Source organism: Anolis carolinensis, chromosome 1 (assembly GCF_035594765.1).
Source record: "Anolis carolinensis isolate JA03-04 chromosome 1, rAnoCar3.1.pri, whole genome shotgun sequence".
Classification (NCBI taxonomy): domain Eukaryota; kingdom Metazoa; phylum Chordata; class Lepidosauria; order Squamata; family Dactyloidae; genus Anolis; species Anolis carolinensis.
Genome location: NC_085841.1, coordinates 317,072,799 through 317,098,640, shown reverse-complemented (window position 1 = coordinate 317,098,640; position 25,842 = coordinate 317,072,799). Strand labels below are relative to the sequence as shown.

The 25,842-nt window shown below is 39.5% G+C and overlaps 1 long non-coding RNA gene across 1 annotated transcript in view; it reads right to left on the bottom strand.

Annotated features, from left to right (window-relative positions):
- Positions 1-1,051: 1,051 nt before the first annotated feature.
- LOC134295473 (uncharacterized) overlaps positions 1,052-25,842 on the bottom strand; it is a 78,967-nt gene continuing 54,176 nt past the window's right edge. The window contains exon 3 of the long non-coding RNA XR_010002061.1: positions 1,052-1,972. This is a non-coding gene — a long non-coding RNA (uncharacterized LOC134295473). The remainder of the gene's footprint in view (positions 1,973-25,842) is intronic.

The following is a 25,842-nucleotide window of genomic DNA, read 5'->3' as shown; positions in this document are numbered from 1 at the left end:
CAAAGAAAGGTTGGGTGATATCTCCAGCTCCTTACCAGGGGGAAGAGCACATCAGAAGGGAATCGGTCTGCCACAGTGTGTCACTATTGCTTCTCACAGAGACAAAGGACAGAACACTATCAAGGGGAAACATGTAAGGTGCGCAACTGAACCCAAACCTGCACTTTTTGGTTTTGTCATCCACACATACAATGTAAAATGCAATGACTTTCAAGTTACTGCAAGCTAGATTTTTAAGTCTCCAAAGAACTTATTCAGAATGTCAGTTTCTAGAAAGCAATTTATTTGCTATACACAATCATTTTTGTGAAATAGCAGAACAGAAAATTTTATTTATTTATCCATTTATTTATTTTAAATCTGATTTACAGTACCCAAAGCATTGTACAGCACCCAAAGCACTAAAAAACACAATACAAATTTTCAAACTCTCAATACAAATGTTAAAATGCAATTAAACAAACTGATTTTAAACACAAGGGACCTTATGACACTAGAGCTTGGATCCACTTTAAATCCACTTTAGGGTGGGGCCTTTAAACAGCTCAGTCAGACAGGCCCTGGGCCTCACCAAACTACAAACAGGAGGCAGAAACTAGATTTAAAGTGGATCCATGGTCTGGTGTGATGAGTCAAAAGGAGGAGGAGGAGGAAAGAAGGAAAAAGAAAGAAGAAAGCCTTGCTGCTTGGCAACTTGGTTACCTTCAACAATAACACATGGATGTTCCTGTCTGCCCCATGGAAGTCATTTTGATCAGGGACATTCTTGAATGGGGAAGGATTATTTATTGCATAAGAAGGTTTGCAGAGTTATTTTAATTTTTTTAATTGCCTTGGAGGAGAGATCATATTTAAATCTAAGACCACCGTCCCAAGACATATTGCGTTTTCCCCCTACTAATATAATCCAAACATGGTGTGTGTGTGTGTGTGTGTGTAAAGTGCATTTAAGAAAATCATCCCTAGGCAGGGAAGACAGAAAAAGCACAATGATGGTTATTGTATTTATGTATTTACTTTGTTTTATATCCCACCTTCTCTCCCTCACTGAGAGACTCAGAGCGGCTATCATTCGGCAGCAACTCAATACCGTTCAAATACTCAAACAAAATGGATAAAAATGGGAGAACACAAACATTAAAAGAACTATACATAATAAACATGTTAAACAGTATTAGATGACATTAAAACCAATTATATTAAAAGCCAATTCATTGCCAATCCATCTCATTGCCATAGTTGAATCCAATAGCCATTTAACAGGTTACCCATTGTCTTCTCTAAAAGTTTCCTTCCAGAGAAAAACTTTCACTTGCCTTTTGAAGGATAGCAGGGAGGGATCCATTCTGATGTCTTTAGGAGGCACATTCCAGAGCTGAGGAGCCACCGCCGAGAAGGCCCTCTCTCTCGTTCCCACCAGTCACACCTGAGATGCGGGACTCTACACATTACCAAAGAGCCCTTTTAATGTTTAATAAGAGCATTACTAAACAAAATTAATGGCTGAAGAGCATAGCTTGGAAAAGTGACTTGTTTGAACTACCATTTTTAGAGCTGTAAACAAACAAACCAAAATTCCAATTCATGTAAACTGTGGAAGCATTTGAAATACTTGTCCCAGGCACAGATCTAGGCGGATCAATGGAGGTGGTGTTACAATAGCATAATTCAGATTGCTCCTAGGAGAATCATAGAATCATAGAATAATAAAGTTGGAAGAGACCACATGCATCATCTCGTCCAACCCCCTGCCATGAGGAAAAGCACAATCAAAGCACCTCTGAAAGATGGCCATCCAATCTCTGTTTAAAAGCCTCCAAAGGAGTTTCCACTACACTCTGAGGGTGTTGAACAGCTCGTACAGTCAGGAAGTTCTTCCAAATGTTCCAGTGGAATTTCCTTTCCTGTAATTTGAACCCATTGCTCCAAGTCCTAGTCTCCAGGGCAACAGAAAACAAGTCCAAAATGCTACCTGACAAAATAGAAGAAAATTGCTTAGTTCTTTGGCCACAGAGCCCATTAATCAATTCAAGTAAGGAAGCAGGTGGCCAGGTTATGCTGGCTGTGACATGGCATAAACAGGACAGATCCCCATGATTAAGAGGTCATGTTTTTTCTGCCAGTTTCTCATTCCTCTACAGGAACAGCAGCCTCATGTCTTGAGAACCATGCCATTGCATTCGGTTTGGACCACGTTATTTCTGCAGTGATGAAAAAACAACTAGGAATGATCTGCTTTCCTCTCACAGTTTCTGTGTTTATATATGACATCTGCAGATATCCTCAACTCCCACCCCATTGACAAGTTATCAGCAAAATGTGGCATCTCCACTTTCCAAGTGAACATTTACCAAGACATACATTTTCTTGGATTTTTCCAGCTGAAGATCACATCAAATATTTGGGCAGTTACTGCAGAGCAAAGATCCAGTAGTTCTTCTCCAGAAATTATTGTATTTATCCATTTGAGTTCTATATAATTGAAAGCACTCAATTATTTTCATTCTGAGGGCTGCCCTTTATGGCTTGCTTTTCTCATTCCTCCAACACAAATCCCAGGACTGATTTCCTACTGAGGCCAAATTGCACAAATCACATGATTTGCAAACAGCCTCTCCAATTATCTACTTATATTTCAAGTCCCATTGAGTTCAGCGGTAAGCACCTACTTAACCTACTTCCATTGATCAATGAGCCTCTGACCTGATTGCACCCATTGTTAGTAATGATCTAGTAGTAACAATATTTCGATGGCAATCATTTTGGTGTAAAAGTCTGCTGATTGCAATGGAGCCTAGAAGGCAGTCCAGAAAGATCTTGCAAACAAAATGTATTATGGCTGAAAATATGAATGGGCTGCAAAAATAGCTGCTTAGTTGTAAAGCTTTAAGGTGACACTTTGGGATGATTTTTTCCTTTTAAATTTTCATCTATCTGCTGCTGAGAAAAACTGACGGAGATTGACAGAGCAAATGACACCAGGATGACATGAAGCTGTCAAGGAAAAAAAATCAGCTTCAAACAACAACGAAAAAGGCCAGGCAAATATTAGGAATGTTCAACTTATGGATATTGCTTCCAGCTTCTAATGAAAGAGAAGTGAGGCCGTTTCTCTCACAGCAATGGGAATTGCAGAAAGGACTTGAAAAATGCAAGGGGGGGGGGGAATGCCTGCTTAGGATACAGTGAGAGAAACTGCATCCAGTTTGCTGAAAGCAACTTAGCATATTTCTGAGCATTTATCATTCTGTGCCTTTCATCAATCCTTTTCATCCAGAAATGCATTTGAAATTGAATATGAGCCAACAGTGTGACGTAGCATCTAAAAATGCTAGTATGATTCTAGATTGAATGAATACAGCTGTCCCTCTACATTTGCAGATTAAGCATTCATGGATGTGATTATGTGTGGATTGCTGTATTTGTTGCTGATTCTATTGCGACATACTTTTGGCTGGTAAGATAGTCAAGTTAATTAGGATTGTTGGTGTTGTGTGCCTTTAAGTCACTCCAGACTTAGGGTGACCCTAAGTCAAAGGTTTAGGGTGGGGGACGGGACGTAAATGACCTTGGAGGGCCGTATTCATCCCACAGGCTTTAGTTTGAGGATCCTTTATATATATATATATATATATATATATATATATATATATATATATATACATACATACATACATACATACATACATATATATACTTACCATGCATTCAATCCTGATTTTCTCCATGATATAGGAATTATGGGGTAAACCAGATTAATCCAGTTTAGCCCCATGTTAGGAAAATATGGGGGATGCTTCAGAGTTTACCTTAAATTTCAGAGCGACCCTGAGGGTTAGGCATAGTGAGGGTACCAGGAATGGGTCTGATCTGAACCAGTCCACTGTCCACATGGAGAAGGATTGGGCCCATGTCATCGATGTTGCTGCTCCCAGATGGCCCAAGAGCTTGTAAGAGCTCCTTATTGTTGTAGACAACCTGTGCTGACCTTCAAAGAGCACCCACATGAGGGAGAAAGAAAGGGGATCCTGTAGATCAGTGGTTCTCAACCTGTGGTCCCCAGATGTTTTTGGCCTTTAACAGCTGGTAAACTGGCTGGGATTTCTGAGAGTTGTAGGCCAAAACATCTGAGGACCCCAGGTTGAGAACCACTGCTGTAGATCGTGTCTTCTGTAAAGTCCATATTGCTCACCCAAGGAAATACCCCCAAGATTTCAGATATTTCATTCTCTGCATAAGGCATGATGATCAGCACATAAACAATAGAGGTGGGCAATGCTGTGACAATCCCCTTTCACTCTTTCACATGCATCCCACTTATAATAATATGTGCAGGACTTGTATCCATTTGCTTCTTTTGCATATCTCAGTAAATACATCCTGTAATGCAAAAGATTTTATAATATACAAGTATTTAGTAGTACAGTAAATGACATTACCCAGCTAATAGCTATACAGCAATTGATGCATCTAGTCTATAGTGGGATGCAGAATAGTTTCTTTGACCCCATTCTAGTCTAGTTTTGCCAGCAGCAAGTCTTGCTTTGGGTTTTTACTTATTTCCTGTGCAAGCTCTAAAGCAGGGTTGGATGACAGATGGGTACACACATTTCCCCAATGCACCCTCAAAACCTTCACTGCCAAAACTGGGCAACTATTTGTGTGGCAAATGTTGCTGGCAAATCAGGAACACGCCTCCAAGTGCTTATTTAATAGAATTTTGCCATTTGCTGCAAAAATGAAATAGTGTGATTTTTTGCCAAGTTTCAATGACAGGCCCATGACAGTTTCCCAGGGGCTGAAAGTGTTATAGACCCTAAATCTGCCAAATTTGCCCACGCCTGTCCTGAACCACAAACAGACTACACACAATATTATACACATTTAAATGAGAGTAAACTTTACTGCACCAAGTGATTTTTACTAATTACTATGCATGCTTATGATTACGTTCCAAAACATAACTTTGTTCCTAAAACAGGTATCAAAAATAAGGTTGCTACTTTTGCTACTGTTTTGTAACAAAACGACAAATAATTGGCACACCAGCTGGTTTAAAATTACTATGAAATTTTAATAGGTTAATAGCAAAGTTAATGCACACGGTGTTTTGCCTTTTCCAGTATATCAGTACAGTTGATACAGATGCTATTCAACATCTACATGAAACCGCTGGGAGAGGTCATCCGGAGTTTTGGAGGGCGTTGCCATCTCTACGCAGATGACACGCAAATCCACTACTCCTTTCCATCTGAATCCAAGGAAGCCCCTCGGATGCTGAACCAGTGCCTGGCCGCTGTGGCGGACTGGATGAGGAGGAACAAGCTGAGGATCAATCCTGACAAGACAGAGGCCCTCCTGGTCAGTCGCGCGTCGGATCGGGGTATTGGGTGGCAACCTGTCCTGGACGGGGTTGCACTCCCCCTGAAATCACAGGTCCGCAGTTTGGGGGTCCTCCTGGACTCAGCGCTGACGCTTGAGGCTCAGGTGTCGGCGGTGGCCGGGAGGGCCTTCGCACAACTCAAACTTGTGCGCCAACTGCGACCATACCTCGTGAAGTCTGACTTGACCACGGTGGTGCATGCCTTAGTTACCTCTAGACTGGACTACTGTAATGCGCTCTACGTGGGGCTTCCCTTGAAGACGGCCCGGAAACTACAATTGGTTCAGCGCTCGGCGGCCAGATTAATTACAGGGGCGAGCTACAGGGAGAGATCTACTCCCCTGTTCAAAGAGCTCCACTGGCTGCCGTTCACCTTCTGGTCCCAATTCAAGGTGAATACCATCATTTATAAGGCCCTAAACGGTTTGGGACCCACCTACCTTCGTGACCGTATCTCCTATTATAAACCTGTTCGATCCCTCCGCTCATCCGGGGAGGCCCTTCTTTCGCCACTGCCTTTATCCCAGGCCCGTCTAGTGGGAACGAGAGAGAGGGCCTTTTCTGCTGTGGCCCCCCGACTGTGGAATTCATTGCCCTCTGAGATCAGGCAAGCCCCCACCTTATTGGCTTTTAAGAAAGATCTAAAAACATGGCTTTTTCGATGTGCCTTCGGGGAGTAAATGTTATATACCTTTTTGATTACTCCCCTTGGATTTTATCCTTTGGACTGTTTGGACTGTTCCATCTTATACCCCTGTTCTCTTTACTTATATGCCTCTCTCTCCCGAGTTTTTAATTAAATGTTCATGTGGCCCGCCCTGTCTGCTCTGATTTGTGTTGTAATGTATATGATTATTTTTGTACTATTATATTGTGTTATGATATATTGTTTTATTTTGTTATATTGTATGGTGTCTGGGCATGGCCCCATGTAAGCCGCCCCGAGTCCCCATTGGGGAGATGGTGGCGGGTTATAAATAAAGTTTTATTATTATTATTATTATTAATGTGGCACCTACAAACTGTTGGAAGTATAGGCTAGTTGTTGGGCAAAACAATACTATGTCCCTGCAACAGGCTTTAGGTTCACAAGACATAGAGAGAGAAAAGCAAGAAAATTTAGTACTGATTACTGCTATTGCCAAACTCACCATCTCAGTCTCTTTCTACTGTTGCTGCTATTCCTGTACTTGGCCTAGCAACCTTTTCTACTCAATTCAGCTATCTTTAAACTTGACTTGGTCAGATATTCTTCAGTGGCGTTTATGACCTACAGTGTTATATTACTTGCCAGAAACATATTGTCTCCTAGACATAAAGGATTTAGTTTTATATTCTTTCATAAAAATCAGAATAGAACATCTGAGCTCTTTCAGTATTTCAGTGCCTTTATAATGAGATCAACAGGTCATATGCAGAGAACCATTATTATTCCCAATTGGAACTGAAAATAAAAATTACAAAATGTGGTTGCTATACTACATCTGTATAATTCATAACTCACCCCACTCCAATAGACTACTTTAGCACAATAACACAATGCTCACACCTCATTTATAAATAATAATGCAAAAGGCCACCTTACTGGGATCTGTACGCATCATCTGAAAATACATCACACAGTCCTAAATGCTTGGGAAGTGTTTGACTTATGATTTTGTGATACGAAATCCAGCATATCTATCTTGTTTGCTGTGTCATACTATGTTGTTGTGTCAATAATAATAATAATAATAATAATAATAAATCTTTATTTATATGCTGCTTTTCTCTCACAGTGGGGGCCCAAACATGTTAAAAATACAATACAAAATAGTAAAACATATAAATATAAAACACTGTAAGCAATCAAGGAAAAAACATGAATAGGCATTTAAAACAATATACATTATTGTACTGCCCTGTCATATCTTATTGCATTTAGCCAGAAGAGCCAAATAGGAACCAGTTCTAACCCTACTAACTTTCCTAATAAAGGAGTTTTAGGTCAGTGAATCACCAGCACTCTTTGGCAGAGAAGACAATTTGGTAAAATTACAGCTCCCATTATCCCACAGCAGTGAGCCATTGCAGTTAAAGTGGAGTCAAATGCATTAATTTTATGGTGCAGATGACTGACAGCAATGGCTCTCCAGGCTTTCAGGTAGGATTCTGAAAACCTAGTAGTCTCCAATCCAAATGGTAACCAGGTCTAACCCTACTAACTTTCCAAATTCTGATGGATCAGAGGTCTAGGGGCCAATTTCCACCATTGGCTCAATTATGGGCTACATCGATCCAATGGGGGAAACCCACTGGGTTCCTCAAAACCTGAAAATAGATGTGACCACATGTCCATCCAATATCCTATGTCAGGAGTGTGCCATGTTTCAAGGAATATTTGTGCTTCCAAAAAGACTGCAGAAATATTATTATTATTTTCCAAATTAAGAGAGATATGTTTCCCAACCTTGCTTTATAGACAGACATGATTTCAATAGAGCATTTTTGACTAAACAGAATTGTTATATTTATTGATGTGATCAGTGAAGCCTACATAGACAGGAATCAGTGGACACAATCATGCCAGGGCACACAAATCCAGACCCTTCTTCTGATCCTTTAGCCATTTCAAGAGAAACAACAGTTAAACTAGCATGAAGCTGAGCAGCCTGTACAGCTGATTCCCAACTGTCAGTATGGCAAAATCCCAAGTGGAAAGTCACCTGTCATTGGAGGGATAACTACCCTTACTTTGGGTTGTGCTCTAGACTGCAAATACGCAAACATGAGCAGTTGCTTTGCAAAAATTTCCTACAATACCCAACCATTTGAGCTTTACATTGCCATCTTTTAATTTAAAGGTACACGTTAGTATTTGAACAGTTAAAGAAATGTTGCGCCTTTCCGAACCGGTACAGCAACAAAGAAAACAGTGGGCATATTTTCAAATGTTAAGCAATTTATCTTGCTAAAGGCTACATATTTAGAGTAGGGAAGCACTTCAACTAGATTGATACAGTTGTTGTTTCAGCGCTTGTCCAAATAGCCTTTTATGTTGCAATCAAGCAATAGATACAAGATTGACAAGTTACAAAGAAAAGGAGCTTTCAGTCAACAAACAGACTAAAATCCATTATTGCCGTGTGTGCACTGTGTCCTAGACTTGTAAACACATCTTCATTGATCCCATAGAAAGATAGTAATATCTCCCCTTGTATGGCTCAATCAAGATGCCTTTCACAAAGAAATAGTGCAAACAGTATTGAAAAAGCAAAAAAGAGACTGATGTTACAGTCAAACAGTAAATAATGGTTGGTGTCAGGAAACCTATATATAACCTCTCAAAAGCCTGTCAACTGGACTGAAAGTTATAACCTCTCTATTACATATACAAAAGATCAAAATGCAAGTAATGTGGATGTAAGGCCTCTTATTGTCATTCCAGTTTTACCAGCTGACCAAATCAATGAGAGCAAGAGTCGGGCATTTTGTAGGAGGAATTTTTCTAGGACAATTTACAAAAATGTGCTTTAGGCAGAATTTTCCTCAAAATAAACAAATATAAAAAAAGACTGTGGTTCAGAAACCATGGAGTTAGAGGTGGTTGGGGGAAGGTCTGCATTTTTTCCAGACTCACTTAAATTTAAAACCCTGGGCTTACCAAAGGAACACATTTACAATATTGTTCAAATGTAGGAAATTGTAATTTTTGCTAATATTTCATCCAGTTTTGGTAGTAGTTTAGCTACTCACATCATCAACTTTAAAAAAAATGACTCCTGCTCCTTTAGAAATTACATTATTGCTACATGCCTTCAAATCAGTTTTGAACCCTAAGGAAACCTTTCCATAGTGTGATTTTTTTTTGCATTGTTTTGTTTTGTTTTTGCCACAGTGTGCTCATAGGAGATTTGTCATCAGAGGCGGTTCAACTGCCAGGTGAACCAGGCACTTGCCTGTGGTGCCATTCTGTTGGGGGCACAGTTGAGGTGTTCCCAGGTGTGCATGCATGTGTGCATGCGTGCGTGCGCACCTCCCAACTTTGGTCTGGTCCCGCTCACAGGCTGAAGCCTAGTGGGACCAGGGACCAAAGCTGAGAGGAGGCGGGGGATGCGCACACATGCACGCATGCACCCCCCGCCTCCTCTCGGGTTCGGTCTCTGGGCCCGCTTGGCTTCGGGGCCTGTGCCCAGCCTCCAGGGCCTGGCCCACACCTATGGCAGGCATCCTCAGAGGTTGTGAGGTCTGTTGGAAGCTAGGTAAGTGGGGTTTATATATCTGTGGAAAGTCCAGGGTGGGAGAAAGAGCTCTTGTCTGTTTGAGGCTAGTGTGAATGTTGCAATTGGCCAGCTTGATTAGTATTTAATGGCCTTGCAGATTCAAAGCCTAGCTGCTTCCTCCCTGTGGGCATCCTTGGTTCAGAGGTGTTAGCTGTCCCTGATTGTTTCCTGTCTGGAATTCCCCTGTTTTCAGAGTGTTGTTCTTTATTTAAGCTTTTTTTTAATCCCTCCTTATTATCCAACATTTTTGCTTATCCAACACTTAATTTTCAGTAATTGGTTTGGGGGGAGGCGCCAAAATTCTGTTCACCTACACTTGAAAATTACCTTGGGCCTGCCCTGTTTGTCATTGCCTTCCTCTGAAACAAAGTGTGTGACTTGTTCACCCTGTGGCTTTCTATGGCTAAGCAGGAATCCTACTCCAACAATCAAATCACTGCAGCACACTGACAAGGCAAACATTCACTGGCCTTTTGCTATCTAGTGGGGTTTGGTTCCATAGTCCCCCAACAACACCAAAATGCATGGGTGCCCAAGTTCCATTGGGAAGAATAAAGTTGTGTTATATAAAATGGCAAAATCAAGATTGGAGTTTTGAATATTTCAATATTTTCTAGTTATGGGTGGTTGAATCCATGGATACAGAATCTGTGGATAGGAAGGGCCAACCACATATAACTGATGATTCTAATAATAATAAAAATAATAACTTTATTTTTATAGCCCGCCTCCATCTCCCCGAAGAAATTCGGAGTGGCTCACGTGGGAACTAAGTTCAGAGATCAAAATAGATAAAAGTTAAAACACAACAACAACATAATTAAACAGTTCACAGTAAAATAAACATCATAAAATACATCAGCCAATATCAAATTACAACTATTAAAATTACATGGGAAGGGCAGGCATATGCAAAAATACAGGACAAAAATCAGGAGTAGGAATAAAGTGCTGGAGATCTGGGTAATAAACAGTTATGACTGAGCAGCAATACGTTACGACTGACCTAATATTCAAAAGCATGTTGGAACATCCACATCTTCAAATCTTTGCAGAAAGTGGATAGGGTGGGGGCCAATCTGATCTCCCTGGGGAGAGAGTTCCAGAATCAGGGGGCCACCACAGAGAAGGCCCTATCCCTCGTCCCCACCAACCGTATTTGTGACGGGGGTGGGAGCAAGAGCAGGGCCTTCCCAGAAGATCTAAGAGCCCATGCTAGTTCATAGGGGGAGATACGGTCGCAAAGATAAGCAGGACACAGACCATTGAGGGCTTTGTAGGTCATAACTTGCACTTTAAATTGGGACCGGAAAATTATCAGAAGCCAGTGGAGCTGCTTCAGCTGCTTATTCCCAGCATGAAATGAAGGGTAGAATATTCATTTAGCTCACTTATCTGACCAACACACACAGAGAGACAGATTGTATGCCAACAGAGAGAGACACAGATTGGCATTTCACCCCAGAACAGGGCAACACTATGTTGTAAAAGCTTTGTGTAATTCAGTTCAAATCATCATCATTAAAAAAAAGAAAAGGTTAACAACTATATTACCCCATGTCAGTTTATTTGTAATGTTATGATGAAAATAGCAGTGGCTTTTGATGCATGGTTTTTATCTACCAAATAACATAATATGAAATTCATCAAAATTGCATCTTCAGTGTTTGCAATAGGCAGTCTAGAGCAAAAATGTAGCAGAGGGAGAATTTCAGTCTGCAGTGATTTACTTTCATTCAAAACTCTGTAATATAACTTTATATTTGAAAGCATGTACATCTGAAATTTGAACAGTGTCTTTCATGCTGTAGTTCTCTACTGAATATCCCTAAAAATCTTGAATACTGGGCAGCTGCATCTTAGCTCTTCAGAATCTGCTGCTGAGCAATGTTATTTAGATTTTTCTCTGACACTTTTGACAACTAACCAGGTTTTGAAACTAAATAAAAATGTTTCATTAAAATACCCAGTTGCCATGAAGTATAAAATATCTCTTTTAATTTTGCAGTCCATACATCATGATTCAGCTTCATAGCTTACGCTTTCAGGAGATCATCTGCGGATGATATTGAAACATTCACAAGGAATTCAATGTTTAGAAGTAAAACAAAATTAGATTTTAAAAAAGCACACTTCCCTTCAGCAAATTAAATTATTATGGGATTTACTATAAGAGGTTTTTATGACCATCTAAGTCCCCTAATTTACAGCTAAGTTTATCTACAGCTAACTTTATCACATAATCTATATGTGCATATGCAGTATTTAATGTTTTCAACCTAGCCCCTCATGAGCAATAATCTAACACACAAAACTATCAAATGTAATTTACCTAAATAGTTAGTCTCCTTGAAAGAGTGCTGCTCAGAGCAGACACAGTATTTCAGTCACTTTCATCCTAAATTTGCAATCCCTCATGAAGAAATTTGGCCCACCTTGATGGACATTTTATATTGATTTTGAATTATGCACTTCAAATTTAGAAGAAATGTGGACATGGAAAGAGCCATACAAATTCTTGTACCAAACCCCAAATCAAATACAAACACAGAAATCATATCTTGCAGCCAGCCCAGATGCCAAGGACCCCCTTCCCTATTCTTTTTTTCTTTTTCTTCATTTTTTAAACAGAACACTTTCCTCATACTCTTGAGTGAGTCTGGACATTTTCTCTCTCTTCCTGCCTCTTTGAGGTCAAGGAAGGCCTATTTTGTTTCAATCAGAGAGTAAATTCAAAGGTTAACTTCTAATCTAAGGTATAGAAAAATTGTCCACTCTCAAGTTACCACAGCATTTTGTCAATGACCATTAATAGAGACCTATGAGTTGCTGTGAGTTTTCCGGTCAGTATGGCCATGTTCCAGAAGCATGTTTCACCCACATCTATGGCAGGCATCCTCAGAGGTTGTGAGGTATACTGAAAACTAAGCAAGGGAGATTTATATATCTGAGACCAATGTTTTGTCAATGACCAATTTTACTGTCTTTATTTTATTTCCCTCTAATCTGTGCTGTCCAGAATTAAAGTATCCACTATTCCAATAAAGTGTGCAGTTCTTGGCACCACTTTTCGAAAAGGATATTCACAAACTGGAATGTGTCCAGAAGAGGGCAACCAAGATGTAAAAGCTCAAGAAACCAAACATTATGAGGGGAGAGGAAGGCCAGGTATATTTAGTTTGGAGTAAACAAGACTGAGAGATGAGAGACTTCTTTTAATATCTGAAAACATGTCATGTAGAAGAGTAGTATTCAAAGAAGTGACCCCTGGAAAGCTTCCAGTAAAGAAGGATATCATTGTCACTGATCGGCAAAAATATGGACATATGGAGAATTGTGTAACACCTTTAAGGACTAACGCATATACACTTTTCTGGACTAGACTCAATTTTGTTGGATGCATGCAACATTATCTTATCCAGAATTGCAATTATGTACACAGTACACACATGAGAAGCGTAAGAGAGTTTTGTAGATAGGTCAAAAAATCATAAAGTTGGAAGGAGCTACAAGGGCCATCTATCCCAACCCCTCCCATGCAGGAATGCACAGTCAAAGCTCTCCTGAGAGATGACTATCCAAACTCTGTTTAAAAACTTCCAAAGGAGGAGTTCACTGCCCTCCAAAGTAGCCCATTCCACTATTGAACAGCTTTTAGAGAAAAATGGTTCTTCTAATGTGGCAGTGAATCTACTTCCAACTTCAAAGGAGCACAACCATGCCAGAAGACCATCTTCTTCCTCTGTTTTGCCTTCAAAATGTTGCCTTGGTGTAGGATCAATTCCTATTGTCATTTTGAAAGGGAAAAAGAGTTATCTGAGAGGGGTGAAGGCTCTGAGGATGTTGAAAGGTTGGTTTTTTTTTCACGTTTACAAAATTTGAGACTGCGGTGGTCTTTAGGTCTTCTGGAGTCACAAAAGGGGCCAAATGCAGCCTAGACTGCGCTTTACCCAGTTCCAGAACCATTGAATGCATTCTAAAAAGCAAGGAAATGTTTGGTCTAAATGGTTTGATATGAAGCTTCTTGAAATTATCATTGAAAGTAATGTTTTGGAAACTGAACAAAAGCTGATTAGCAGTTTTTGAGGCATTTATCCTGGTTGTTCATGTGGTAAATGGAATATTTTCCGTATCTTTATTCCAAAATGCTCAAGACTTATGCTCTCCAGAAATATTACCATAGTGAAGATACTTCTTTCATCTTTTCTTCTTGATCTTTCTAAATGCGTGAGAGTTTTAAAAATACAGGTAAAGTATAATTCTAAGAATATAATTTGTCATGGTATTCAGCTTGTAGAGTTTAAGTAGGTCACTAAGACATTAAGAGAATATTGATGGGGGATTTTTCTCCTAGAAAATAAAACCAAAGTTTATACTGAATGACTTCACATAAAACGTTGTGACTGAAGCATAACATTTTCATTATCTTAGTAAAAAATGTACCTGGAGATCTACAAAAGTCAATCCAAAGGAGAAAGGTTCACTATTAGTACACATTACTGTTGTGAAGACTGCATTACAAAACTATCATTTGCTGATAAAGTGACAGTAACTCATAACTATTTCACTATAATGCTATAGGATAGAAATACAATCAGATCATAAATTGAAAAACTTAGTTTATTTGAAATAACCCCTCGGCAATCCAGCAGGAGGGAGGCATTATCCCAAATATTAAACCATTCTGATAATAATAAAAATATTTTTTTAATGTCAGGAGTGACTTGAGAAATTGCAAGTCGCTTCTGGTATGAGAGAACTGGCCGTCTGCAAGGACTTTGCCCAGGGGACACACTAATAGACACTAAAATTTTACCATCCTGTGGGAGGCTTCTCTCATGTCCCCGCATGAGAAGCTGGAGCTGACAGAGGGGAGTTCATAGCAAGATGGGGTTAGACTGGATGGCCTGGGTCAAAGCAGTAAATGTGAAGTGAACTGTTCTATTTCTCTGTTATCTGTTTAGTGACTTTTTTGTGTGGGCCCCCTTTTCTTCCATCAGTTGTCTACAGTTGGTCTTCCATATCTACAGATTTTACATCCACAGATTAGACCTTCGATAGCTTGAAAAATATTGAAAAAAATATTGAAAAAAAACAAACAGTAAACTACTGGCCTTGCTGTGCTGATAATAAGGGAACATGTCAAAGTAATCTTTGGATCTATCAGATTTAAAGTTCATTTATTTATTTATTTATTTATTTATTTATTTATTTATTTATTTATTTACAGTATTTATATTCCGCCCTTCTCACCCTGAAGGGGACTCAGGGAAGATCACAATGTACATATATATGGCAAACATTCAATGCCATTAGACAAACAACGCAGAGACAGACATAGAGGCTATTTAACTTTCCAGCTTCTGGCTTTGTGAAGGTATGCTTGATTCCGGCCACAGGAGGAGCTGCTGCTTCATCTTCCACTGTGACAACGAGTCCTTTTGATGGAGTACTTCCTCATCCGGCAGGCACGCTGCTGGATTTTTTTTTTATGGTGTTGTAAATTAGTTAAATTAGCTTCCCTGCATAAGTGGTCCCTAAATTTTCCTACTTGACAGGTGCAACTGTCTTTCGGGTTGCTTAGGTAAACAACGAGCTGGGGCTATTTGACCGTCAGGCACTCAATCTGACTTGGGCTTTGAACTCACAAACTCTCGGTCAGTAGTGATTTATTGCAGCTGGCTACTAACCAGCTGGGCCACAGCCCGGACCCTCTGGATATGAAACAAGGAGAAGGATAAGGGAGTTAGCTTTGTTATTTTCTTTTCCTTCAAATTCAATGGGGTGGCAAATTTATAAAAAGGAAAGGGTGATATTTTCTTGTATATATGCACACACATGTGCAAATGCACATGCACATGCAAACACAAAATTCCCTGAAAGATAAGGAGAATCCTCCTTCCTACTACCACAATTTGTCCTATCTGCCAGGGGAATTCTGGAAGTTTTTTTTCTAAACTCAGATCTTGATATAGAAAGCTTTGAGACTTACTGCGGCCTTATCCAACCAATGGTTTATCCATCTCAGAAAACCTGGATAAGCCATTCACAATTTTAACAAAATACAGCTTTTTCTATTTTTGAGATGTACAGCTGAGCTAAACACTTCAGCATAATATTGATCCACCTTGATGCCCTCGAAGTGACATAAACCCAATTCCCCTTTGGAATATTACATTATCTAATAGTCATTATCTGACACCATTTGAGCCTTGGACAGGAGAAGCAGGCACCAAGTCTGAAACAGGAGCCACTATTTTAAAGCAGTTACACTGAGCGGCCCTATACTGATTCCCAATTTTGTGAGAGAAAATGGCTGTTTGCTCTGGCATTTACAGCTTCCAACATTTCACAGCTGAAAACCCAAAGGTGGCAAAATTTGGGAGAGGCTACAGCAGTTAGCTTTTGCCTGAAGCTACTGAGGCAGGTAAGATTCCATCCCTTTGCTCTTGCTGTTATTAAGTACAAGCTGTTTGCACTCTGATCTTGCTTTGCAGTAATCAAAGCAAACTGGGGAGAAAGGGGGAAACGTGAGAAGGAGAGAAACTGAGACATTTTAAAAGTACCGGAAAAGGCAAGCTGAGGATCAATAAAGACTGTTTCTGTCCATTTAGAACCATTGGAGGGTAGGAATATTTTATTTAAAATCTTCCAAGGAGCAAATTATAAATTCAAAATGTTGACATTATTATGCAAGAGCCAGAAGATTTCATTAGCTGTGGGGATTTTTAAAAACTTGGTAAACTACTCATTCCATTCTCCCTCCCTATCTTGCTTTCTCTCCCTCCCTTTCTTCATGAAGCCAAACATACCAAGAATAAAAGCACACAAAATCAACTAACTCAAAGTTCCTCAAAGCAGACAAGAGCAACGCAGACAGCAATCTCCCAAAGTGGACAAGAGCACGAGGCATGGAGACATGAGGCACAGAGGCTGCTCCCTTGAAGACCTAAAGCCCTGTTCTCTCATGCTGGCTCTTAACTCAAAATGTCAAAACAAAACCCAGGCTGAGCAACATCTAAACTCAAAACATTCCTAAGTTGGGACACTCTTAAGTAGAGGTTGCACTGTATATATATTCCTCTAAAAAAGGCCTTGTCTACATGGGCCAAATAAAATGGGCTCACCTTGCAGCCACTTCAAGTTGTACACATGACATATGGCTGGTTCACAGGAGAAGTACAACCTCCAACCAGTCATGAGGCACATGAGGCAGCTTTTTTTACCCTGTTTAAGAAAGTTCTGGAGTTATCCTGGTCTTTTTGAGATGTTGTCAGCTAGCCTGGGCTAGATTTGGCCTTATCCAGTGTCCATATGTCAAAGAGACTAATCACTGGTTTTTTTCCCCTATGTCAGAAGCGACTTGAGAAACTGCAAGTTGCTTCTGGTGTGAAAGGATTGGCTATCTGCAAGGATGTTACCCAGGGGATGCATCCTGTGAGAGGCTTCTCTCATGTCCCCAAATGAGAAGCCAAATGAGCTGACAGACAGGAGCTCACCCCACTCCCTAGATTCAAACTGCTAACCTTTTGGTCAGCAGTTCTGTTGGCACAAGGGTTTAACCCATTGCATCACTCTTGGCACGTTTCTCCCTTTTCCCCTCCATTCGTGCCTCTTCGAATTCCGCAGCACTGATGGTGCACAGTTAGAGCACTCAAGGGACAAGGGTTCCCAGTTCTCAGTGTCTGTGCCACAGATTTTAAGGTTATCTTTAAGCCCATGTATTAATTTATTTTCCTATCCATCAATATTCCATTTTCAGTTCTTGAGTTGGGAGTATAGTAACTACTTTGGGAAACAGTGATCAAGTATTTGGACAACATGGCAAGTCCAGAGGAGCTGATGGCATGGGAGCATTGCTTCAATGCTGGTGGTCTTTGCTTCTTCTAGCACATTGACATTTGTCCACCTGTCTTCCCAAGAGATTTGCAGGATTTTTCGGAGGCAATACTGATGGAATCGTTCCTGGAGTTGATTCACTGTATCACTAGCTAGAAGTAGAGCCTTGCTGCTGAAGTCACTTCTGTTGTTGGCATGTCTTTTGTGACCTCATTTAAGCTATGTCATCAACAAGGTTCTGCCAGGAAGCTGCTTTTTGCTAGTGAAATAGCAGTGGTGGTCATGACCCCACTGCACTCTCATCCTTGCTGATGAAAACAAAGGGTTCTGGGGATACTCCTTTGCTACATCCAGAGCAGCTTCACAGCACAGTACAGTGTTCCCTCACTACTTCGCAGTTAACTTTTTGTGGACTCGCTGTTTCACGGTTTTTAATAAACACTAAAATAATATTATAAATCATTAAAAAATATGATTTACAGTGGCAGTGGTCTCAGTCGGGTGCGGGTTGCAGGGTGGAGAAGGAGCCCAAATGGCAGCGGGAGGAGAAGGAGGTGGCGCCATGCTCCCCAGCCTCTTTCTTCCCTTCTTCCCTTCCTTCCTTTCTCTTTCTACTTCCTTCCTAAGGAGAAACCTAGCATCCCTACTTTGCAGATTTTCACTTATTGCGGGTGGTCCTGGAATGTAACCCCTGCGATAAGTGAGGGAACACTGTACTCCAGATTATTTCAGTAGATGTAGAGGCAGCATAAGCAGGACTTATAAAATGTAGGTTCCATCTTAAGTGTCTCCGTTGAGAGGCAGATAACACCACTGCTATTGAAATAGAGCTGTCACTATTTGCATAAAATGTTGACAGAAAAAATCCAAAGAAAAATAGTAAAACTAAAGCCAACACAAATCAGAGGACCAGAAATGTGAATAAAATTAATAGAACAAAGAATCAAGGTTGTTTTTTTTAAAAAAAAAATCCCGCAGGACAAGAGTGGGCAGCACTTAAAAACATTCAGCATTACCCGTTATACACACCATTCATTTTCACAAATGGAGTCTGTTTCAATTCTCAGCTGTTGCCTGATGATTTGACTTGGAGCAAAGGCAGCATAATTGGGTAGCAGCTGAAATGAGCTTCATTTGAGAAGGGCTGAAAGATCCATTGCTAGATTTCCAGGAGTGTGAATTAGAATTCCAATACTATATGAAACAACTAATTCTATTCTTTAGAAGTGGAGGCATAAAAGAATTTTAGGCTTTCTTATTTCAGGCTTTAATTGAGGCCTAGGTTGTAACTCATTTTCATCCTTGAATGGGTGGTAAAAACATACACAGCAGGTAATTCACACTACCTGAAAAACTGTTGGTGCTGTAAGAAGACTAATCAGGATAAGCTTCCAGTAGCAAATTATCAGCTACAAATTAAAATCTTGGCTTATGTCTGCTAAAAGCAACCTTTTATTTCCCACCAACATACATATGCCAATATGAGTAACAGTTGGATAACTCCACAATATGAGAACTAAGGTGGGGGCAGGTGGGTGTTCTGTTTTTATAGCTGCAGTCTTGTGTAGTACACAATTACAGTCAAGCAATTCATTTTGAAGATATTTACTCTTGAGTAGGTGGGCACAGGCATACAGACACAATACTAAAGCAATTTGAAATGAAAAACACGTCCGATAATACGGGAACAAAAACACGGAACTGGGTTCAATTTTTAAAAATAGAAATGTCAAGATTTTCCAAGATGAAAGCTTGCTTCCAACTCATTCTGTAGCTGTGATACACTTTTTAAAGTTGTCCTATGCCTATAGGTAACAATTGTCCCAAGTGACATATTATTGTAAAGGAGACAGCTACAGGTAAATTACTCCAATCCAGATCAGGCGCAGGTAATCTATTCTAGGAAGACAAAGGCCAAGTTTCAGCCATTCCATTAATCATTTAGCAAAAACAAATAACAAAAGCAAAAAAGGGTTAAGACAATGAATTAGGAATCTCAAGAAAAACACAAAAACAGAGAGCGCTGCCAGTTGAAAAGCAGTTGCATGCAAGGAAGAGTCCCGGCAGCTGCTGGAAAATTTATAGTTGGCTGCCTATGGGTTCCAGGTGTTTGATTGATCTTTTTAACAAACACCGGCCCCTTCTACACTGCCATATAATCCAGATTATCAAAGCAGATAATCACATTATCTGTTTTGAACTGGATTATATGAGTCTACACTGCCATATAATCCAGTTCAAAGCAAATAATCTGGATTTTATATTGCAGTGTAGAAGGGACCACTGATTCCTATGAAGTTCCTTTGTCTGTCTGTCTAAGGGTGTCTCTTTGGCATTTATCAATCCCTGCTGAGGAGAGTGTGAAATAGGCACCCTTATTTCGTTAGGAGTTGAGGATCCTTAGCCATTTGTCAGCTAATCTGTATTCTGCCTGGGGTCCTATTATCACCTTCTGGCTATCTATCACATGTTCTATCTTGTCCAGTCAAAATAAAAGTATGGACAATGCTCCATTTATATCAACAGTTCTCTTCTCCAATCAGATTATTGGAGAGAATTCCATATGCTATATCTTAGTTCTTGATTATCTTCCATCAGGTCACAACTGACGTGGCACCTGCTAAGAAATTATTGTCATTCAGCTCTGCCAAACAATTTCTTATCTTGTTTACAATTGAGTAAGTGGTCTGTCTGGGTTTAGGCTGTTGCTAGGCCAGTAAAACAAAACACACACACAACCCTTTAACATTCTGCATTATATGTTATATCATGTAAGTTATACTCTGTACTTTCTATATTTTAGGTTTCTAAGTTGGCAATCAAATCAGCCTGGCCTGTAAGAGCCCCTCAGCTGCTTGAGTCTCCAGCTGCTCTGATTTGGAGAAGAGTCATCATTTGGAAGAAGAAACTCCTCACAGTCCAAGTCCTCTACATCAGATGGCTCAGAATCCAGAGGATGGGTGTATTTGTACTGTAAAATTAATGTATTTTAACTACCATGACTCAATGCTATGGAATGAATCCTAGAAGTAATCATTTTACAAGGTCTTTAGCCTTCTCTGCCAAAGAGTGCTGATGCCTCACCAAACTACAGCTCCCAGGATCCCATAGCATTGAACGATGGCAGTTAAAGTGGTGTCAAATTTCATTAATTCTACAGCAGTGGTTCTCAACCTGGGGTCCACAGATGTTTTTGGCCTACAACTCCCAGAAATCCCAGTCAGTTTACCAGCTGTTAGGTAAACAGTTGAAGGCCAAAAGCATCTAGGGACCCACAGATCGAGAGCCATTGGTGTAGATGCACCCAATTAGTTATGTCAAAAGTCAGAAATTAGTACTCATAGTACCAAGGAGGTTAGAATGCAGAATCTTTGACAAATTGCACACTTATTTTTTTAAAAGCTGCAAATACCTTTCTGTTGTTGTTTCATGGTATGCCTATGGTGTCTTTCAGATGTAAGAGCTGCTACAGCTGAGCTGTATGTTGACAAACTTTTAATAAATTTATCTAGCTAAATATATAAACTTGTAGGCTTACAAGTTTAATTAGAAACTTTAGAGAATCCAGGAAAAAGCAACCATTTTAAAACAGAGAGCAGAGTTAATATATGCATAACCAAAAGGATTAAGGACCCATCAATAACTAACCAAAAAGGTGGTCAGTCTGTCCTCCTTAGGGAGCCATCTCGACATTTAGAAGTACCACCAGAAAGAAAGCCCTGTCTTTCCTCCTTGCTTGGTGATACAATTTAAAGAATGTACTCCAAAGTAAATCCTAAAGAAGGTGCAGATTAACAGAGCAGATAGTTTTCAGATACTCTAGCCCAAAAACAATTTTTAGGAAAGTGCTTGAAGGGAAATTTGAACCCTGGTCTCAAAAGTCCTAGATCCCCCACCAGAGTCTCTGTTGTAATTTTAGACAATATGTGCTATTTATTCAATTTATATTAAAAACTGTAAAAGCATTCCTTTTAAATGCAAAGGCTTTCTTGTGATTGACAAAAATAAATCACATTGTCTTTCAGGTGAGAGGGAAAGATGGTGTCTTGTTTACATGTGGATCAAAGAGGTGCATATTTATATGTGAGATGTGAGTAATGTTTGATGGGATTTTTTTTGGGGGGGGGGGGAAGGATGCAATTCCTTTCTAATACCTCACCTGATCTTCCTACAAAAGCTCCAGGCGGGTCTGTGTTTCATGAATACAGAGTAGGCTATGCACTTTATCCCCTGGACTGAGAAAAAATGGTTTACCTTAGTAACCTGAACATGCAGATCAACGGAATTGTGGTAGCTTATGACCTCCTGACTACAAAAACACTGTATGCTGACAAGCCATACATACCAGTGAAATCGCACACCCTTGTGATGGAATCTTTAAGTCTATTTTGGTATGTGCAAACTAGTGCTGATAGATATGTTAATATGCTAGAAGATTAACAAAAGCCAGGCTAATGGACACAGTCTGACCAAAGCTATGAGTGTCTAAGCTCGGACGATTTCAATAAGACCGTTAAGCTTGTATCTTTTCCACTGCCATTAGACTCAGAGGAGCTACTTACCTCTCCTTTCTTCTACAAAGCTCAAAACAACATGGCTGATTCTCTTATCACACATATAATACAATCCTATGAGTTAAAAGATGATGGCCAGCTCAAAGCGATCCGGTGAACTTTACATTCAATCATGGCCTTGAACTAAGGTCTTCCTGAGGCTACTCTAACACTCTAGCAGTTACTATGGTTTTAATTTAGTTGTATTCTACCACTGGACCTGCTTCTACCAGAATTGACAATTTTCCCCTCCCTCTTGCACCTTCAGAAGAACCTGCATCAACCATATGGAAGAGTAATGAGAGAAGGGAATAACATTTCCTTTCCATTTATGTTCGGTAGAAAAGGGGGTTTACTGTTGGAAAATGGCTTTGGTCTTGGTGAGACACACCTTAGTTATTCCCAAATGCCCATGTGGGTCCTCTCCCCACACACTAACATAAATTCCTCTTGTTCCTAGAAATCCATGAGCCTACAGATGATTCTATGATTCAAGAGGCTATATTCATTGATGCAGCAAGGATTTTCTTTCCCTAGGCTTAAAATACATCCAGACTGAGCCTTTCCAAAGGCACTATAACCTTTTGCAGGTGTCTGATTTTGTTTTTCACTTAAGGCAAAGAACTTCTGTGGTAAACTTTCCCTTGAGGCTTTAAAATCCCCAATCTCTTAGGTAGAACTTCCCCCCCAGTATCAAACAAGGCCTGCCACCTCTGAATTTGCTCTTAGGAGTCCTCTCTTGGCTGGGCCCTCTGTCCAGCTGCCTACAGCTGCTTCCAGTATGGTAGTCATAGGAGGTTTGCTGGGCACAGGCTCATCCAGTTCTGACCAGTTTGCTCTTACAACCAAGTTGCCTCCTTCTTCCTTCTCTGTATGTGGCCTCATCATATGGTGCTAAAATTGGCGGTATATGATGATCATCCCCCAGTCACCCATGGAGCCGACCAGCTCCCATCAGATGACATTGTGCCAGATCCGTGAGTGAAGGTGGGCAGAACCGGCGCAACACCGGCACCGCTTGAGTGAATCAGCAAGTTTTACTTTAGCGGGGCCTTCCAACTTCTGACAGCATTCTCAGCAAATTTCAGTAGGATGGATTGTAACCTGATTAGCTGTCAATATTAGGAAACATTGGTAAACAATCAAATAAAATAGTTGTTATTTAAATTAGGAATTTCTGTAGTAACAATTATCAAAAGTTTACACAGTAGGGGTATTGAAAGCAAGAATCACAATAATGATCGGTGACTTGAAATAGTCTGTTAGTAAATGTGCCCTCTTTTTTGTTTTCAGAATATGATAATCCCACGGATGTGAGACACGGGGCATGCATCTAGGTAAATGTCAGATTCAATTTGCAGTTTCATGACTTTCTATTACATTTTAATTGTGTGTTATACTTTTGTTTTTCATCTGTTTCTTCACTCCCTCTATAACCTGCCTTTTTTACTCTTTAATGACATTGTTCAAATTGTATCATAATAATTTTCACTGAATTACATAGTAATGGAAAATGCAATTAATCTGTATGTTTCAGTAAAGGGATAATTAATTGCTGCTCCATGAGGTTACATTCCTTTTTGCTTATATATAAATATATACTGCCAACTTCCATAATGGTAAATTAAACATATATTTGAAAAATATATACAGAAGGTAATTGCTTCTTCTCAGATAGTAATCTTTTATGTTTCTTAATAGCAATATTGAATATCTTTGCTGTATAGACATGCTGTCAAATTTTGAATTGTCATACCAAAGGGAATGGATATGTGTTACTATAGTCACATCGAAGGAAAGGTGTGTGTATGTCAGTTTCACCTTTTTTCCATGTTTAAAATCCTTAAATCTCAACTTCCCATGCTAAAAAATCTTAGGAGAATATTTACCAGCACTAGGTTTGAACAGCTGAACACAATGGTCAAACATGGAAGGTTTAACCAAGTTCCATATAATGAATGATTTTGTATCTGTGGAGTGTAACATGTACTGTTTAGTTGTAACTTGTATAAGAAAGAGAAAAACCAATACCTCGGGCCATACATTATAAAAAAGACAAAATGAGATCCTTATATTAAACTACATTTTTATTGGCCGGCCAGAATGCTAAAATAACATACAAAACATCCCTTTTTCTATTTAAAGCAACTCAGCTGAGAACTACATATTTGGAGTTGATTGGTGCAAATCAGTGGTTCTCAACCTATGGGTCCCCAGATGTTTTTGGCCTTCAACTCCCAGAAATCCTAACAGTTGGTAAACTTGCTGGGATTTCTGGGAGTTGTAGGCCAAAAACATCTGGGGACCCCAGGTTGAGAACCACTGGTGTAAATTATGGGGGTGATGTAGATATTTGATCTGGTTCAGGATCTTGACCCCTTGTTGTTAACAGTTTATTTTAACTTTGGTTGTAATGTGGGTTGTATGTTGTATGTGTTAAATGTGTTTGTCAAATGTTTTGATACAGCTGATAGGCTAATCCATAAAATGTACTTATCCATGCCAAATGCTGGTAAATTTAGCAAATTCCTATCCAAAAGAAAATGCAATAAAGTGTTTCGACTATGTGTAGCAGCCAAAGTAATTGCCTACAAACCCATTGAAAGGAACCTGTTCCTCCTACCTTCCACACAGATGTACAGATGAGGAATCTTTAAAGAAAAAAGTGAGAACCTCAGTTTGGAAAACTTGGTGAAAAATCCAGGGATACAAACTAAATTTCAAGGAGGTAAGCCATCAAAGTCTCCATCGGTTTGGGAAATTGATCACTTCCACTTTCCCTGATATTCAGTTGAAACACAGCAATATCAATGTCTTTCTATCCCAAATGTGAAAAAATCTGCTAATTCTGGCAATTTCCTGCTAAAACGTGTGTTGAAACAAAATTCTCAGCCATTCCCTAGTAAAGTTGCTCCTTTTCTCAAGTTGTTATGTTTGCCCTGCCCAAATTCCACCTGATTTTCAAGCTATTTGTTCTGATCTGGACTCTGAGTTTAGTTGTGCAAAACTTCAATTGGTACCAAACATTGACACATGTCAATGGTGAATTATGCAGCAGATGGCACACAGCAAAGAGGTCCTCAGCCAGAATGATCACTGGTGTCTTATTCTTGCATCATCACAGTGTTTTTGCAATATTTCCTGCTTCTTTGTTTAGGGAAGCAGATGGTTAAAATGTTCTCAGAGGGGTAAAATTATTTATACTGATAGATTTGTTGTTTTAAAGAACTCAGTTAAAACATTTCCATTTTTCCTCTACTTTAGAATTCTTCTTGTCTTGTGGGGGGGGGGGGGGAGAGAATGACTTTTAAAATATGTTAATTTTTAAACATATAAAGTTCTCTGTTGCTTTTTAAGCATGTGAAGGCAGTTATTATGTATAATTTTATAACTTAAAAATCAAAACATAGACATATCCATCCCCTCATCACACAGTACAAAGGGAATATTAATTCTAGAAATATTACTACCTTTTTTGTTTTAAAAACAAACTTTTAAATACAATGCAGGCATAACATTTCCTTGTCCATATCCGGAATTCTGAAATCTGAAATACTGCAAAACCCAAAATGATCTACACAGATGGCTGAGAAAGTATCTCCTTTGCTTTCTGGTGGTTCAAGTTAAATGCATATTTTTAATTCACAAAATAATTAAAATATTATACAACTATCTTCAAGCTACATGTTTAAGGTGTATATAAAACAGAAACAAATTTTGTGTTTAGAATTGGGTCCCATCTCCAAGATATCTCGTGCACGTATATGCAGGTACAGGTATTTGAAAACCTGAAAAAATCAGAAAT